This window comes from Falco punctatus, assembly GCF_963210335.1.
Source record: "Falco punctatus genome assembly, chromosome: 4".
NCBI lineage: Eukaryota > Metazoa > Chordata > Aves > Falconiformes > Falconidae > Falco > Falco punctatus.
In genome coordinates, this window is record NC_137583.1 from 48,452,966 (window position 1) to 48,469,259 (window position 16,294).

Genomic DNA, 16,294 nt, shown 5'->3' on the forward strand with positions numbered 1-16,294 from the left:
GGTATCTGTCTTCTGTTCCAGGCTCTCCAGCCTGGCCCCGGTCTCTGCTGTGCCCATTCAATTCCACACCCAGCAGGGCCTTTCCTGGCACCTCTGGGGATATTACCAGACTTAAGTAAGCACATTTGGTGATCAAAACTCTGTTTACAAATGCATATTCCTGCACTGGTGAGGAAAGGACTAAACAAGTAGTATACTGTAATTCCTAACCTACTCTGCCCATCTAATGCTACTGTATGAGTTAGAGGTTCCTGGGAAAGCAAGTGCTAAACAAAGTGTACGGGGCTTTAAAGTACTTGGTAACAGCTGTCTGTACTTTTGTGTATTTCCAGCCCTCCAGATTAATTTTCTGCAATGCCATTGATAGTGCCTGCCCTATTAACAGCAGCCTCATGCATCCTTCTGTTCCCAGTCATGTTACTCAACTCAGACTCACACAGTTGTTACAGGTGAAAAAAAATCTTCTCACTGGCATCCTTTGCCATTGGCATCTCTGCTTTTGTGCTGCTGGTCCCACCTGCTTGGGGCTTGTGTGAGTCAAAGCTTGGCTTAACTGATACATCTGTTGTCCTTTCTGACCGCATTGGCTCTCTCAGACTTGCTGCTCAAGCCAAGTTTTATGTAGCTGATTGAGTGGGCTTAGATCGTGTACAGAGCCTGGTATTTCAAAGGTTTTTTGCCTCTTTGTGAAGCTGGTTGCCTTACAGGGCAGTACAGAGACTGTGGCATAATCTTTGCTCTGTGAGAGTTTTCAGGGAACCTTCTTTCTGGTTTAAGTCTTAATGGGAATTAACTTTTGAAGTCACTAAACACCCATGTGCTTTTATGCCTGGATTCTAAATACTACTGTGGTGTCATCCATGTTTCTTTAGGAAATCCTATTGCCGAGAGCATCAGCAAGCTTTTCAGAGGTTTCAGTCCCTCCCCTTCTCAAGAGGAAAAAGAATGATGAAAGGTTGAAAATACAAAAATCATAAATACATCAGAAAGCATAACCTTGTAGCTCAGATTGTTCATCCCCCTGCCAGCAAAGGAGCCTTCTGCCTGATCCCTTCTGCAGTCCCCTCTCCAGTTCTGCCCATGTGATGGGTTTCCCTTGTGTCCCTGCGGCATTTATTCCACAGTCTAATAGATCAGCCTGTTAGGAAATGTTTTCTGAGGTTTAATCTCAACTTTCCTTTGTTCTAGTTTCTTCCGTAACACCACGGACTATGCGTGAATTGATGGGACTTGGAACTGTGCCTGTTTGCACAGAAAGTGCAGAGCAGTAACAGGCGAGATGACAAAGAAATTATAGGAAGTAAATGTGAGTTCACCCGAGGCCTCTGTTTTTGAGTATATTTTCTGTTACATTTGTCAGTAGGAAGTCTCAGAAGTCCTTCTCAAGTGTTTGGAGCATTATTCAGCAGGTGCCAGGTATCCTAAGTCTTGCCACATAGCCACTGAGGCTTGCAGGCAGTTTAAAGAGAAACTTCAAGAGGAGACAAGTTTTGATGTTGTGTCCAGAGGTGGAGGGAAGAGAATGGCTGGCCCAAATATTGGGCTACAAGCCATCATTTCAGCATCTTCGGACCTATCTGAACCCCACACACACTTCAAAAAGAATATGATGCCCCCTAACTTACACCATTTATTTTCTTGAACCAATGGAGTAATCGGTAGAAAAGCTAGAGCGGTTGCACGGTGGATTAATCTAGGCCTATCAACACAAATGTTTCACAGGATCTTCCCTCCTGCCACTAAACCCTTGATACTACCGGGATGTGCAGAAAGGTACGAGACTAGGAACAAAGCAGCCATGTCGTATAACAGCTACCGAAGATACTGCCAGCAAAAAAAAAAAGTGCCTCTTACCTGGTTTGCCGATGAGCAGGATGGGTTGACAGGGCTTCGTTACAGCAATTTTGAAGAAAGAAAGGAAGGGAGGAGGAAAATGTTCTTTGGCAAGTGAGAAATGTGCCAGTTTTGGAAGATGAGGGGAACGGGCCACACCATCAAGTGAGCTATCTGGCATTTGCTAACCTCCGTTCGCTGGTTTCTTTGAAATGTGACCTATTTCCTTGTTGCACAGGAAAGGAAAGAAGAGAAAATAAAAGCTGTGTGGCTCTGAAGACTGAAAGAGCTCTTAGACCTCCTCAGTGCCAGGGCATGGGTCTTCTGTGGAAGAAAACAAACCAGAGGAAGGTGGCAAAGAGCTGTCATTATTTAAATAAATGTGTTGGGGGAAGACGTTGCCTGGAGAGCAAAGCTCTCCTTTTGCCTGTTGAACAGATGTTCATGGGGAAAATGATGCTTTTTGCATGAGTATCTCTGCCATCCCAGGGTGTGTCCCTTGGAAGTCACAAGGCAGTAAGGAGAGCTTTAATTTCTTTGGATTTTCTATATCCAGGCCAGAGAAAAGAGAAAGGCCTGAGAAAGGCCCTCTGTGTAGGGCTACTTTGGAGTTGTGATTTGCGATGATCAAGATCTAGGCTGAGTAGCCCAAGAAGCCTCTCCTAGCCTGTTTTTCCTGCCCTGCTTTTCTGATCAGCCCTGTGTAGTACCAAAATGGCCATAACACGAACAGCTGGGCTGGGAACCAGCCAACACTGGTTCCACCTTATTTTTGGCAAGGTTATCAGCTGCTCCTCAGGGGCATGTCTCCCTTTCCAGAAGAGAGATGGGTGAAGGGTCAGTGTTTTCAGGGCCAGCTCTTGGTAGCTGGGGAGAAAGGCTGCAGTGCCTGACATCTTTCTGCTGAATCCAAAGAGGTGCCCCAGTGAGATTGATGGAGAATCCCAAAGTGTCTCACTGTTGCAGGCAGAAAACCAGAAGACTATACTGTAAAATAATTAGGACTAAAAGAAAAAGGACTGGGACCATGATCGTGGCAAGTTGAGCTTGCTGATGTCAAGACTGATTGGAATAAAAACATGTAGTAGTAAGGTTAGATACATGCAAAACAAGCTCTCCCTGAGCATTACTCACCTGTATGGCATTTCATTGCCAAATCCCACTTGAGGGGCCCTTTGTTTACATTTTGACACAGAGCTGTTGATGTTTACTCAGAAATCGTATTAAAGGTTTTTCCAAGGACAAGGTGAGATCCTGAGATAGAAGGGATGAGTCACTTAGGCAGTTTACAACACTGAAAAGGCAGCATCCCAACACACCCAGCCTTGCGGTGCAAGTGGAGAGCTCTCAGTCCTGAGCCCTCAGCAAGGCTCACCTGCACATTTGTCCTTTGCCCAAAATCCCCACAAAGTTTAGGTGATGTACAATGATCTTGATAATTGCTTTTTGACAGCTGTTCTTTCAAAGCGAGCAGTGGCTCCTTCAAGCTTTATCTAACACCTGGGATTAATTAAATTGAGTTTTACTGTTGGGCAATTAGTTTTCATGTCTCTACGCTAGTGGAAAGACAAAAATGTTTGTTTACAGTTGATTTCACTTGCAGGTTCTCAACCTGCAGTATTTGGGCTACAAACAGAGCAGTGTGATTTGTTTATTACAGCAGTAGCTAAAAGACTGAATGGAGCGTCGTTGTGTTAGGTACTGTACAACCATAAAAAGGGTTAGTCTGTGGCCAAGGAGCTAGTCCCAGCATGGACTTGGGGCCAGGCTGTGATGTAGAGCCAGAGCTGGGAACTTTGCCCAGGCCCTGCAGTTTAGACATAGCAAGAGAGAGAAAATTTTATCTTATGTACAAAATGGCTATACAAAATTATCTCATCAGGCCTCAGCATCATTCCCTATGTGTTTCAATGGCAACCAGGACAGAGTTTGCAGCCTTACAAGCCTTAAAATGAGCATTGGCCTCAGTGTCGTGCAAGCTGGATGCATTTGGGCTTCAGCCAGCACCACCGAGAAGTGATGGCACCAAGTCTGCCTGAAAGCATTGCTCTTTGTGCTTCCCCGGGGTTCAGCGCATCATCCCTGCAGGGTTTCTACCAGCCTGGTGCTGAGCCCAGACCTCGCAGCATCCAAGAGTGCTGCCTCTGCCGTGTGTAGCCACAGGAGGGTGCAGTGTCACTGGTTCTGGTGCTGTGCTGAGCACAGGGCTCCCCTCCATCCCAGGAGTGAGTGAGGATGCAGGGGAGGGAGCTGGAAGGAGGGGATTTAAAGTGTCTCTTGGAAATTCATCCTTATCCTAGAAAGAGGAACTGGCTGGCACTGTTTGATTTGAAGATGAGTTGTAGTGGCCATCGGTTGCCTGTGAAACCCTTTTTTTCAGGCAGATTCCAGTACCCTCTGCCTGTTTTCTGTGAGTATCTGATGGTCACTTTACTTTTCCCCATTATCTAGGCTCTTGTGCAGGTGATGGAGGCCTTGGCTTGGGCAAGTGTGTGCAGCTGAGGTGGCTCCATCAGCCCTTCAGAGACAAGTCGAGACTGGAGTAAGACCTAGTTTTTGATCTGACCTGGTATGAGTATGAGAGGGTCCTTGGGGCAGTACTAGTTTTGGGTACAGGGCTGGGGGAGTTGGCCCCAAGCACACAGATTGTATGTCCTTGTATGTCGGGAGTCTGTAACACTGTATTTACCGTCCAGGAGAGACTAGGGACTCTCCTGGGAAGGGAGAGAGGCAGGCAGCACCAAGCCACTTGCCGCTGGGCAGGGAAGATGGGCATCTGCACCTCAGTCCCTCTCCATTACTCGCCAAGTGTGTTTGGAGACAAGCTCAGCAAACAGAAAGCCCCTGCTATGGCACCACGCCACGCTTTGAGCAATTAGTTTTTTCCCTGGCCAGAAGCAGCACCATTCAATTAAACCCCAAATACTTTGTTTAGCTGCTCTTTTATGTATGTGCTTTGGGGGCTCAGACAATGGCTAGCATGGCTTGGAGAGGAAGGAAACCACTCTTTCCACCCAGCCAGGGAACTGGCCAAAAATCCAGCCTAGCAATTGCAGTCCCTTTGAAGTCAGTTTTGAAACCGAGAGCCAGGCCTTTCCAGTCTAACCCTGCAAGGAAGGGTGGCCCTTGTGCCGGTGTGGGGATGCCCCGGGGGCTGGGGTAGCACCAGGAGTAGAGCTGGGGGCTGTGAGTCTCACCATCAGGCATCTCCTCCTCAGAGCAAAGGATGCCTTCCTTGTTTTCTCAGGGCTATTAGGAAGAGCACACCTACCAGGCAACACTTTGAGACCAGCAGAGGCTTAGCAGGTCCCTCCCAGGCATCTGCTCAGGTCACTGCTGCTCCATGCAAGGAGTGGAGCACACGGGGCTTCAATAAGGGTTTACACTAATTCATGGAAGAAAATGAATTATGGCTGTTAAATGCGAAGACACAGCTTCTGGCTTAGGTTTAGCCCTGCACTTCATTTACTAATAGTAGAGGATGTAGGAGGTTATACCACAAAGCACCACAGCTTCTTGCTTTTTTCTTAAGCCATTTTCTTAGGCATGTCATGGCCGGCATCCGATTAGGATGTAGGGCTGGCCAGGTCTTTGTGGCTTTTTCTTTCTCCATTCCCATCTAATGGTCAGATGGTTACAGACGAGTGCTGGGTCAGCCTGGGTGGCACCCAGGACCATCGCCAAGAGCCCTGGCTGCTCAGGCCAGCCCCAGGGCTGGGTCCTGTGGATTTGGCAATTTGGTACTTAGAAGGGCCACGGCAGGACATGCAGTCTCGAGGGGCTGGCTGTCCTGCATTCACGCCACGCTTCACAGGGCTGCTCTAGCCCCCTCCCAGAGCTCTCCCCTTCAATCTGCTCCTGGGCAGAGGGATCTCATGTTCAGGGACCTTAGTCTAAGATTTAGCTTACATCTGCCCCTGGCAACTTTTCAGCCCCTTACTCTTTGCTCAAGTCCTTTTATACTAAAAGGCTCCTTGAGGGTGGTTTTGGGGTCCCTCTGTCCCCAGAGATGGGCTGAGGCGGGAGGTCCCCTGCCTGGCGTTGCCATCCTTTCCTTGTGTCCTTCCCAGGGCCCCTCTCTGTGTCCAGAGCAAGGCAGCGCGTGGCAATTTGGAAGAGCCTGTTTTTATCGTATTTGCCAGGTAATTCTCTCTTTACCAAGGCTTACACATCCAGCTTTCTAATCTCAAAGACAACTTCAAAAGGAAATGAGCTCCTGCCCTTTTATTGTTGCTTATTGTTTTATGTGTCCTGAGAGGGCTTTGTTTTTAAACAAGCAGTATTTTATTATTTGCAGTGTTTATTCTTTACTTTAGAAATGTATTGTCCTCTGTGGGACACTCCACGGTGGCAGCAGAACAAGAGAAACTATGGCATCACAAGAGCCAGCAGGGCAAAAATGATGTAACTTGGGAGGGAAGGGACTTCTTAAAACATTAGCAAATTCTTGAGGGCTTTTTTAAATTTAAAGCCAATCCTTAACATTACTGTAGAGCACAGCTGCCTTTGTTAAGGCCATTTCATCAGACATGCACTGGCTTTTTAAAAGCAGCTTAAAATGAAGGATGGGAATGTTGTTTGTTGGGGAAAAACAAAAATCCTGGCTTGCTCTATCTGTTTTGTCTGCTGTCTGCCACCTCAGCGTGACCTCTTTGCTTTATCGCTTTTATTGGGATGTTTTATCGGCTAGGGAGCCGTCTGCCTTGGGGCTCTGGGTGTCAGGGGCAGCTCGGGGGAGATCAGTGCCTGCTCCTTTGCAGAAAGGCTGAGCTGATTAGTTTTATACTGTTGCAGGCAAGACCTGCCTTCTGCACTGATGTCAGCAGTCAGGGCGGGACTTTACAGCCTTGTGGGTTTGGGGATTTTTTTTTTTTTGGGATAATCCTGGCAAAATTCCTGAGCAAGTTTTTTTTTTCTTTCTTTTTTTTTTTTTTTTTTTTTTTTAGCAGCCCCTATACATGCTGCCTCCAAGCCGCTCTCTTATTACTGCTCACTTCCTGAAAGGAGACTTTTTAGAAAAGCCTCTAGCTGCAGCACTGCCTGGGTCTGACAGAAGAAGGTTATTGAGGAAGGCGACATAAACCCTCAGCCTGGAAAGTTTCTGACACGCGCAGGACTGAGGGGGAGAGAGAAGCTTTTGGCTGCTGCTTGGAAAAAGAAAAAAAAAAAAAAAGAAGCTCAAGGAATTAAAAGGGGAAAAAGAAGAAAGAAGGGAAAACACTAGAAAAGGTAAAACACTCTTTAAAATAATTTTTCCAGAGAAGACTCTTTGAGGTTGGAGTGGGGTGGTCTAGGGTGGAGGGAACGCAAATGTTCTTTGAAATCAGAACCGTCTCCCTGGAGAAGGAATGAGCCCGAAGAGCACTGCACGCTGGAAAAACATTTATGAGAATGAAAACCATGTTCACCCTTCTCCAACATTCAGAGTTTCCATAAAAACGCAGGGTTGTGTTTCAAAGTGTCTGCAGGCAGCGGGAGTCAGGCATCTGCACTCGCGCGCTGTCTCCCTCGCCTCCCCTATCCCCACACCACTCCACTTTTTTATTGCATTAAGCTATCTGATTGCATGTTTGCTGCTCTAAAATCTAATTGTCTTAGGCAGAGCTGCCATGGACGAAACTCTCAATTACAGAAAGCAACAGCTATAATCCCTGTTGCAGAATTATACGTTCCTTGCTGTCTTCATTCCTGAGAATAAACACATATTGGGCTCCCTCTCCCTCTTTTGCTGTCTCTCTCCATCTTCATGAGCTGCCAATGCCTCTTTCCCTCCTGTACGATGCGGTCAGAGTATTATAAACTGTCTGCCCTGAAAAAGTTGCAATGTCATTAACTTTGTGTGCATCACCAGGCATTTGGCCCTGTTGCACTAGTCATATATTTCTTTGCTTTGATTATGTTTTAAAGGTGGGGTTTTTTAAAAAGATCAATTCCTCAGAACATGTTATTTTAAACATCAAAGTAAGTATTAGTGATGGTGAGATGCCAGAAGATTATCTCATTAGAGCTGAAGGAGCTGTGCTATAAATAGAAAGGAGTTTATAAAATAACCTTGGCAGATATCTTCCAGAAGGGAAGAATCAACCAGGAGGGAAGCGTGGAGCTGCGCTGGTCGGAGCCATGCTCCGGGGCAGGTACCCTGCTTCAGCGCCAGCTGCAGCTGCGCGGCAAAATTTAAAATTTCACGCGGAAGCTCGGTTTTGGGGACTTTTCTAGTCAAGCATATGCAGGGATGAAAACCTCAGGGGACGTTTGTTTTCCCGTTTCAGTCCTCGCCGATGCCCATATTGGCTGGAGATAGCTCAGCCACACCAGAGATCTGTTTCTTATTCTGCTTGTTAATATGCTTGTTAGCAGAGCTCACGTGGTGACAGCGTGCGATCTAGTGCATGACAGGTGATAGCAGGAAGATTTTTGAAGTCTTTGTTCATTTCTGTTCTCCCCACACACTGCAGATGGTAGAAGGGGGAATTCTTTGTTGGGGGCCCAGGTAATTCTCCAGCCTCTGCTCGCCATAGCTTTGCCCGGACTAGTCTGAAATGCATCCAACAGTGAGGCTTCCTCCAGTTCTTTGGAGGTTGTTCCAGTGTCACGGAGTTTCTCCATATATGGAACACGCAGAGTGCTCCAGTTGCTCCATCCTTGGCTTCCCGTTGTTCCTGCTTCGCCCCATGGCAGCACCCTCTCCTTCCCTTCTCCTCCTTAGAACCCTGAAACCTCCAGCGCTCATTGGTGTGTCTCCAGTTGCATTCCCTGAGCAGCTGCTTGTTGGGTGGAATGGGAAAGGTCCTGTCATCTCCTGTAAATCATGCTTTTCCCAGATAAGACTCAGGGGCTGAACTGTTTCATTTGGCAGAGGAAGACCCTGATAAGCTGGGACTAAAGCCGTCAATGGGGTAGAGCGTAGCCCTAAGGGAAGGTATCGCCTGCTCAACATAAACAGTGTCTGCTAGTCATGCAAGAGGCCTTTTAAGGACCAACGTGCAAACCTGTAACGTGAGAGGCTCAGTTATCACGGATGGCTCAAGGCCACCCAGAGACTGTTACTGGGAGCAGTAAGTGCTTATCGTCCCGTGAAGCCCTGGTCCAGTGACAGCGTGGGCTCAGCTGCCCAAAGGAGCGGCTCCATGGAGGGCTTTTCAGCGCAGGTTGCATCAGGCCCACCCAGGGGATGATTATGTTCAGGCACTTATCTAACGCTTATCCGAAACCCCCAACTCCAAAAACCACTTTTCTTGCCAAGTTTCCAGCAATTAGTTCATTCTAAGCCAGAAACACCGCAGGATGTGTTTGTCACGTCCTGTCCTGCCTAGATCTCAAGTTAACACAAATGAACTTAAAACAAACAAAATTTGGACCAAATTTGTCAAGTTTTCAGAAAAAAATCACTAGTGATTTGGATGATGTCAGCTCAGATGTGCTGAAGATATGCAAGTCAGAAAGATCTTTGCTTGACCCTTCCACCATAGGAAATGTTTGCGGGGCGAGTAGTTACAAACGTTTCCTGGGAATCTCTAAGCAGGTCGGATCTCATGCAGTGATTAGGGAGTGAGAAACATGGAAAACCACCAGCCTGGGTACAGGCTCATTTTTCAACACTGAAGGAGGTTTTAAAGGGACACCAACAAAGCAAATTTTCCCAACTTGGTTACTGTGAGTGCCTTCAATTAAGTCTGCAACCAATTCAAGAACTGGGAGATTCTCCACTGAGAAACACTGCCAAAATATTTAAGCTCCATCTGACTTCAGTGGAGCAATGTCAGTGGCACATGTTAAGTGCAGGGTCCCCATCTGGCTGCTCCATTGCTGTTCCTGTCTTACCTTCTGCGTTCTCCCAGGCTGGGAAAGGAATGCTTGGGGTATGCCATGTCTGACTGTTGAGCGTCTTTACTCTTCTGTTTATCATCCCAGCCCACCATTATTGCTATTGTGTTTCCTACTCTTCCATTGTAGCTTAATTTTTAAAGGGAAAATGAGTTAAAATGAATCTGTTCCTGTGCAGTTCTGCAAATCCTTCTGAACTCAAACATTCGTAAATGTTGGTTCCAGCTGAGCTGAAGTCACGGGTGAAATCCTGGCCTCCTGCTGTGGGCGTTGTGCCACTGACCTCAACAGGACCAAGACTTCACCCCAAAGTAGCTTCAGTCAAAACCACAGTGCAAAAGATGAGTTCAGTCCTCCTAGGGTTAGTGGCTCTTCATTCCCTGGCCATGAACGAAGGCAACTCCTCTGTGGCTGGGCACGGAGAAATTTACTCGTTGGCCTCTGGGCTGCAGCTTCCTCGTTAGGAAGCCACACATGCCTGTGAGTCGGCATATTTTCTGTTGCACCCTGCCATACCCCATCAAATCCAAACCATCTGGGCCATATGTTTTCCTGAACAGAGAACCTGCGGGGAGGGGGAAAAGGGCCCATAAACTCTGCAAAGCAGATCTCACGGAGCTTGCTTAAGGGAGCCGGAGCCTGGAAATGATCTGCAGATCTGTAAGGGCTGGAGGGAGTCCATAGCCCAATGTGGTCTGCAAGACTTCATCCTGCTGCAGAGCTCCCCTGGCGCGTTCCTCCGTGGTAGTGTGTCTTGGGGTCTGTGGGTGCTTGCTGTCATGGTCATGCTGCCTTGCACAAAGGGGGCCCCAGGGTGATTGCATGGGGGAGTCCCCATGCTCTCCCACAGACTGCCTGCTTGGCTGTCACCAAATCACTGCTTGCCTTGATTTGCCCTGCTGTGAAACGAAGCCAATAGCCTTCACCTGCTTGCAGGGAGACTTTGAAAGGCAGGGAGGCTACAGGGATGGCAGCAGAAGCTAGGCTGTGTGTTTGTGTTATCCTGCTCGAGGTGCCCTGGGAGGCTGAGTGCTTCCTGCACGTCTGCAGAGGGGGAGTCTCGGTCCCAAGGTACTGGAAGCACACAGCCAAGCAGGCAGCAGAGTAGGTAGAGCAGATCAGGACGAGCCACCTCTTTGGCCAGCCAGGGCTTCTTTCCCTTTCTCTGTATCACCAAGATGCAGCCGCTTCTCGGAAAGGGCATGTTTCTGGTTTTCTGGAAGTTCAGTGTGGTCCAAACTGACTTTGCTGCTTGAGGGTCCCACCCCACAGCTCACTGACCCTCTGAGACAGCCTCAGTTTTGTGATCCAGACCTGATCCAATGTCAAAGTTAACCCTGTTCTGAGAGTGGGGTGGAACCAAGAGACCCTCTTGCATCCCTTCCAACCTCAGTTATTCTTTGATTCAGTCTGGCAGGACCAAATCAGGAACGAGTGCTGGAGACAGTCAATATTGTGGATCCCCTTCCCTGTCCAGGACTGTGCTATTGCTGGGTGCAGCATTAGACGCTGCCGTGCCGTGGGGATGCTGTGCCATGGTGGTGGTAGAAGGAGCTGCTGATCTGCAGTGTGCACTGCAGGTCCCACGGTCACAAGCACTTCTGGGCAACAGGAGTTACCTCACACGCTTTTCTTAGGAAGCTCAGTGGGGCTCTCTTGTCTTTCCAGCTTCAGCAGATGAGAGCATGCTGTGCTATTGATGCATGTGGCATGGCAGGTGATTAGGGGGGCTGTAGTGGGGCTCTGCCCTCTAGCATAGCGCTTCCAGTCCGATGACCAGACACATCTTTGTCGGAGGGTCCCAGCACAGGTTTAGCACTAAAAATGTGTGAGGTATGGCCCTGCCCTAAGGCCAGGTTGACAAAGGAGTCAGTTTAGGGTGCCACGCTTGTGCAAGCTGTGACAGGTTCTTCTTTTAACATATAACTGTATAAAACGTGCTGCTACCTGAACTGGGACAAGCAGCACATCCCTTTCTCAGACCAGATCCCTCCTGGAGAGAGCCAGTGGCAGTTACACAGGTGAGCGGAGTTCAGTGTTGGCACAGGAGGGTGTTTGTCTTTATGCAACCCCAGGGCTTGGTGCCTTGTGTTGCTGTGTTGTGTAAGCGCAAAGACTGCTGAAGGGCTGCTGCCGGAGCCAGCTCTGCTGGGATGCAGATGGCTGTGCCTGGCTGTGTGGTGGCTGCGTCTGCTTCCCTGCCTGCTCAGAGGTGCGAGCACTCCTGGCCCTTCTGAGAGCCTGGGGCAGTTTCCTGGCATCCCGAGCACAGCAGAGCCGTTGCTTGCTCCATGCTGGTGCAGGGGGAACAGTAGGAGCCCAGGGAGGGAGCTGCTTGTGCAGAGGCTCAGGAGATCTGGATTCTCTCCTGGCTGCACTGAACCCTGCAGAGAGAAGGGGTAGCTTTACAAAGGCAGGAGGCAGTCACACAGACATGAGATGCCAGATATAAAAACAGTATTTGCACGCGGCATACTCAGCAGTATCAGTAGTACATGATGCCATGCAGAGGGGTGTGTGGGTACCGAACACAGATGTGCCTGTCTCCTCATACAGATAGTGTGTGTCAAGCAGCTGCAGTTGTGGTCAGTATGCATGTGAATGACACGTGCATATTTACATGCATGGTGCCTGTATGTAGCTGACAGGGGCACTGTATAGTAGGCAAGATGCATGTTCTTTTAATGACTGCTTGGTTGTCTTTTTAATTCTGCTGTTTTGTGCATGGCTGAAGCCAGCAAGGAGAGTGGTGGCAGGTGGCCAGCAAGTCTGGGTCACATGGAGCGGCTCCAAACTATTGCATAAGTCCCATCTGAAAGTGGACCTGCTTGGTGGAGCCATCTCCTTAAAGCAAAAGAAGACTAAGCTGGGAGCACTGAGTTGCTCAGTACCCACCTTACATCTGGCTGAAGTTGACTGGTCTAGCACAAGATTTGGGCTCAGCCTCAGGGCTCACGCTGCCCTGGGTGGAACACCCCTCCCTGAGGACGATAGGAGCTGGCACTTCTCTCGTGCTTTCCTGTTGAGGACCTCCGAGCATTTTACCACACGTGGAGAAATGCAGTGACCCCAGCTTTCCAGATAGGGCCAGATCCTTATGTAACAGAGAGATAGTATTTCCAGAAAGCGAAGCAGTCAGTGTCAGAGAGAGGTCGGTGCTCCCAGCTCTCCACTCAGATGCCCTCGTGTTGTCATGGGTTTCTTTTGTCCCTTTGCTGGTGAAATTAAAGATCCCGCTGGATTTTGGAGAGGAGCAAGGGGATAATTCAGTCCTTTCCTCACTAAGATTGCACTGAATAGACTTGACTGTAAGACAATTCTCGTGTTTTTAGAAAAAAAATACTCCCACACAGTACTGGAATGAGCCCAAACCCCTGTGAAGCTTGCTTGTACAAAGGGATAGAGGGTGTGCCCGGCTAGAGCACAGCAGGGCCCAGCGTGGAGAGCAGCAGCGAGCCTGTAAGAGGGAGCTGGTGGTCTGAAGGCAGCAAGGGTGTTCCCCTGCTCACCCGGGCTGGCACGGGGAGCTGGCAGGGGGACGGAGACTCGGGCTCAGACCCCTCGCCTCTCAGGGTCAGACTGGCAGCATCAGTCTGGATTTCCCCATTGCTGGTGGCGCCCTTTTGGATGGGGTTGGATCTTACTTGAGCAGTGCAAAAGCAGCATCTCTCCTCTGGGCAAACTCTAAATTTGACCCCAGAGTCGCTGGGATGGGTCTCTGCAAGGAACCGCTCTTAGGGTGAGGTGAAACAGCCCATACAAGGGAGGTGGGCTGCGGTGACTGTTGCAGATCCCCTTTCAACCTGGTGGATGCCAGCGAGAAAGGGAAAAGCAACAGCCCTGGTCCTTGCTCCGGTGTGGGCTTGGTAACAGGAGCAACCGGAGGGATGGCGAGGAGGTCCTAAAGGGTTGCCGTAGAGCTGTGTAGGCAGTAACCATCCCATGGCTGGAGGCTGCTGTTTTCTGGTGAGCAGTGATAACTACGTGTTTCTAATTCTTTGCTTGCTGTGCCTCCAGAGAGGCCAGGCTTGGAGCAGCAAAGCAGATTAAGGTTCAAGCTCTTGTTTTCAGTTCTGCAGACCTGTGACTTTAACCCCTATTTTGCATTCTGCAGCTGAGCTCCTAGCAGTGAGCTGCTGATTAGTTAATGCTGATTTTTCTGGTTTTAACCCATAATGCTACTCTAGAGCTGAGAAATGACTTCCCAGTGGAAGTCCTGTCATGCTGGCAGGATGACTGCAAAAAGACTTCTGCCATCTGCAACTCAGCATGTTTTCAACTTAGCAGTCCAGCCAAATATTTTGTCAGGAATAACAGGATGGTCTCTTGCTGAAAGCCAGGGAGGTCTCAGGAAGGTTTGCATCCACCTGCATGCTCACAGCCTGCCCAACCTCTGCTGCGCGAGGTGCAGCATGGCAGGGGGGTGCAGCACTGTTTACTCTGTCCTCGGGAACATGCAAGAACCTGCCGGGAGCTGGGGTGGTGGCTGCGCAGGCATGGAACGCCAGCAGCCCCCGGCCAGCAGCACACACACAGCTGCATTGGCAGCGCAGCGCCCGCAGGGAGGGACCTGCCATACCCAGGGGTGTGCGGAGTCAAGGTGGTGAGAAGGAGGGATGTAGAAATGGTGAGAAGTGATTTGGGAGCAGTTTCAAGAAAAGGAGGCAGGAGTGTTGTTGGTGGCTTTCCTCATCCCCCACTGCCCTTCCCTTCCCCTCCTTATGCCGCAGGTGGTGAGGAGAGGCCAGAGGTGCTGTTGGAAGCGAAGAGTTGGCAGTACAGAAAGGGGCTGGGTGCAGTGGTGGGAGAGGAAGGAGATGTTCCCTTTGGCTGTGAACTGCAAACAGGCCCTGTCCATGCCCCACTGTGAGGGCTGAGCCCTGATTTCTCACTACAGTAGTGACCGGCCGACTTTGCCCACTCCTATCTGGACCAAGAAGCCTGCTAAATTGGCTGCATGGAAGTTGGTGTTTGATAGGCTTGGTTGAAAGTACCAGAAGATGACTAATTTGCCTTGAAGACTCGGGTTTTGGTATGTGGGGGTTTTTTTCAAGTCTGGCTGGAGCCATCTGACACTGTGTTTTTCTCATGCCGAAAAGGCTTGCCTGGGTCGCCAGGGGTGGCATTCTGCTAGCTGCCTTGGGGTGCGGTGCTGGAGACCATAGTGCAGGAGGTGGCCACCGGCATGTGCAGCGCCCTGCGAGGCTGACCACATAAAGGTGCCGTTGAGTTGTCTCTGGAGACCCTGGCAGACCTCACCAGGGCTTTTGCTTTTGAGATGTTCCAGTCCGCAGTTAAACCATTTCCTCAGCCTTTGTGCATTTTGCGAGCCTTGCGGTATGCTCGCTCTCCCAGGGAGGTGGAGGTGGGGCTGGTGGTCTGGGTGTCCCCTCGCTCTGACCCCAACGGCACTCAGCTCTGGTGGTTTTCTGAGTATCCCCTGAGCAGAGTAGCATGGGCTGAATCCAGGACAGTCTCTGGCGACCGTGCGGAGGAGTGATCCACCTGCCTTGCAGCAGTGTTTGGGAAGTAGATTTCAGCTGAGGGTTTACAACCATAACCTGTGGGTCTCCATGAAGCAGCAACAGCAGGTGAGAAGGGGGCTGTTTTTCCGGAAAACATGGTGACTTTAGCGTTGGCATCCATGAGCTACAGGCCCTGTGAGGTTTGCTGTGTGACCGTGGTGGGCAGCTGGGATAACAGGCCATAGGTAAGAGCCTGCTGTGTGGAGCAGGGGGTCCATGTGGGTGGTGGGCAGTCCTGAGAAATCTGGCGATGCTGCTGCCAAGGGCCTCTCTGTGGCACTGGCACAGCCTGTGAGCGACACATCCCTGTGCCCCCCCCCCCATATTTAGCTTGGTTTCCAAAGAAAGTAACGCCAGTGGAGCGAGCTGTGTGTTTGCAGCTCTTCTGCCCCTAGTCATCACTTTTGAACTGGCAGGACAATTTCAGTTTGGAGTGGATGGAGGAGCAGAAATCTCTGCAGCGCTATGTTTGCAGGGACTGCGCCTGATGGCCATGTAGCTGCCCTCCTGTGGGGTCTGAAGCACTGCTCAGCCCGTTGGCAGGGTCAGGAGGGAGCAGGGCTGGAGCTGGCCAAGCTGTGGGACATTGCACCGTGATAACCCTGGCATGGTTGGGAAGTGCCGGTACCCTATTTTACAGAAGAAAGAAGTAACTGTGATGGTGACTTTCATTCATTCGTTAACGCTGTTGCTAATAGCAGAGCCCAGAAATGCTTTTCGGGATGAAGCAGTGTGGCTGCAGGGCACTGCTCCTGCTGCTTGCACTGCTCTCACTGCTCGCTGCTTGCAGGCGCTGCATGTCAGGAAGATGTCGATAGAAGGGCCGGGGGCTAGGGGGTGTGTGCTGCAATATTTCCTCCCACCGGGGAAAGCTGGAAGCAGAAATCTGTGTTTGTATTTATTTCTCTCTCAAAAAAGGGAAAAGGACACCTGAGCTCATAATTTGCAAAAGTTGGATGAGAAACCTGGAAGCTGCCGGGCCCTGCATCTTTAAAAGCAGTTAAATTCCTCTTCTCTGCACTAGGAGGCACCTTGAACCTTCCTCTTGGCCCCGAGCAGAGCCCATCTGCTTCCTATTACCTTCCTATAAAGCTGCCTCCCCAGCCAAAAAG

General features: G+C 49.8%; 2 protein-coding genes across 3 annotated transcripts in view; one reads left to right on the plus strand and one right to left on the minus strand.

The window, feature by feature from the left end:
• ZAP70 (zeta chain of T cell receptor associated protein kinase 70) overlaps window positions 1-2,299 on the minus strand; it is a 29,030-nt gene extending 26,731 nt beyond the window's left edge. Inside the window, exon 1 of one of the 2 annotated variants that reach the window (XM_080382269.1) lies at window positions 1,855-2,299. The gene's annotated coding sequence lies outside the window, so the exon portion shown is untranslated. The remainder of the gene's footprint in view (window positions 1-1,854) is intronic. The other variant, XM_080382268.1, reaches the window with a different exon arrangement.
• ADAMTS10 (ADAM metallopeptidase with thrombospondin type 1 motif 10) overlaps window positions 1-16,294 on the plus strand; it is a 110,995-nt gene that overhangs the window by 44,286 nt on the left and 50,415 nt on the right. Inside the window, exon 2 of the mRNA XM_080382247.1 lies at window positions 6,780-7,062. The gene's annotated coding sequence lies outside the window, so the exon portion shown is untranslated. The remainder of the gene's footprint in view (window positions 1-6,779; window positions 7,063-16,294) is intronic.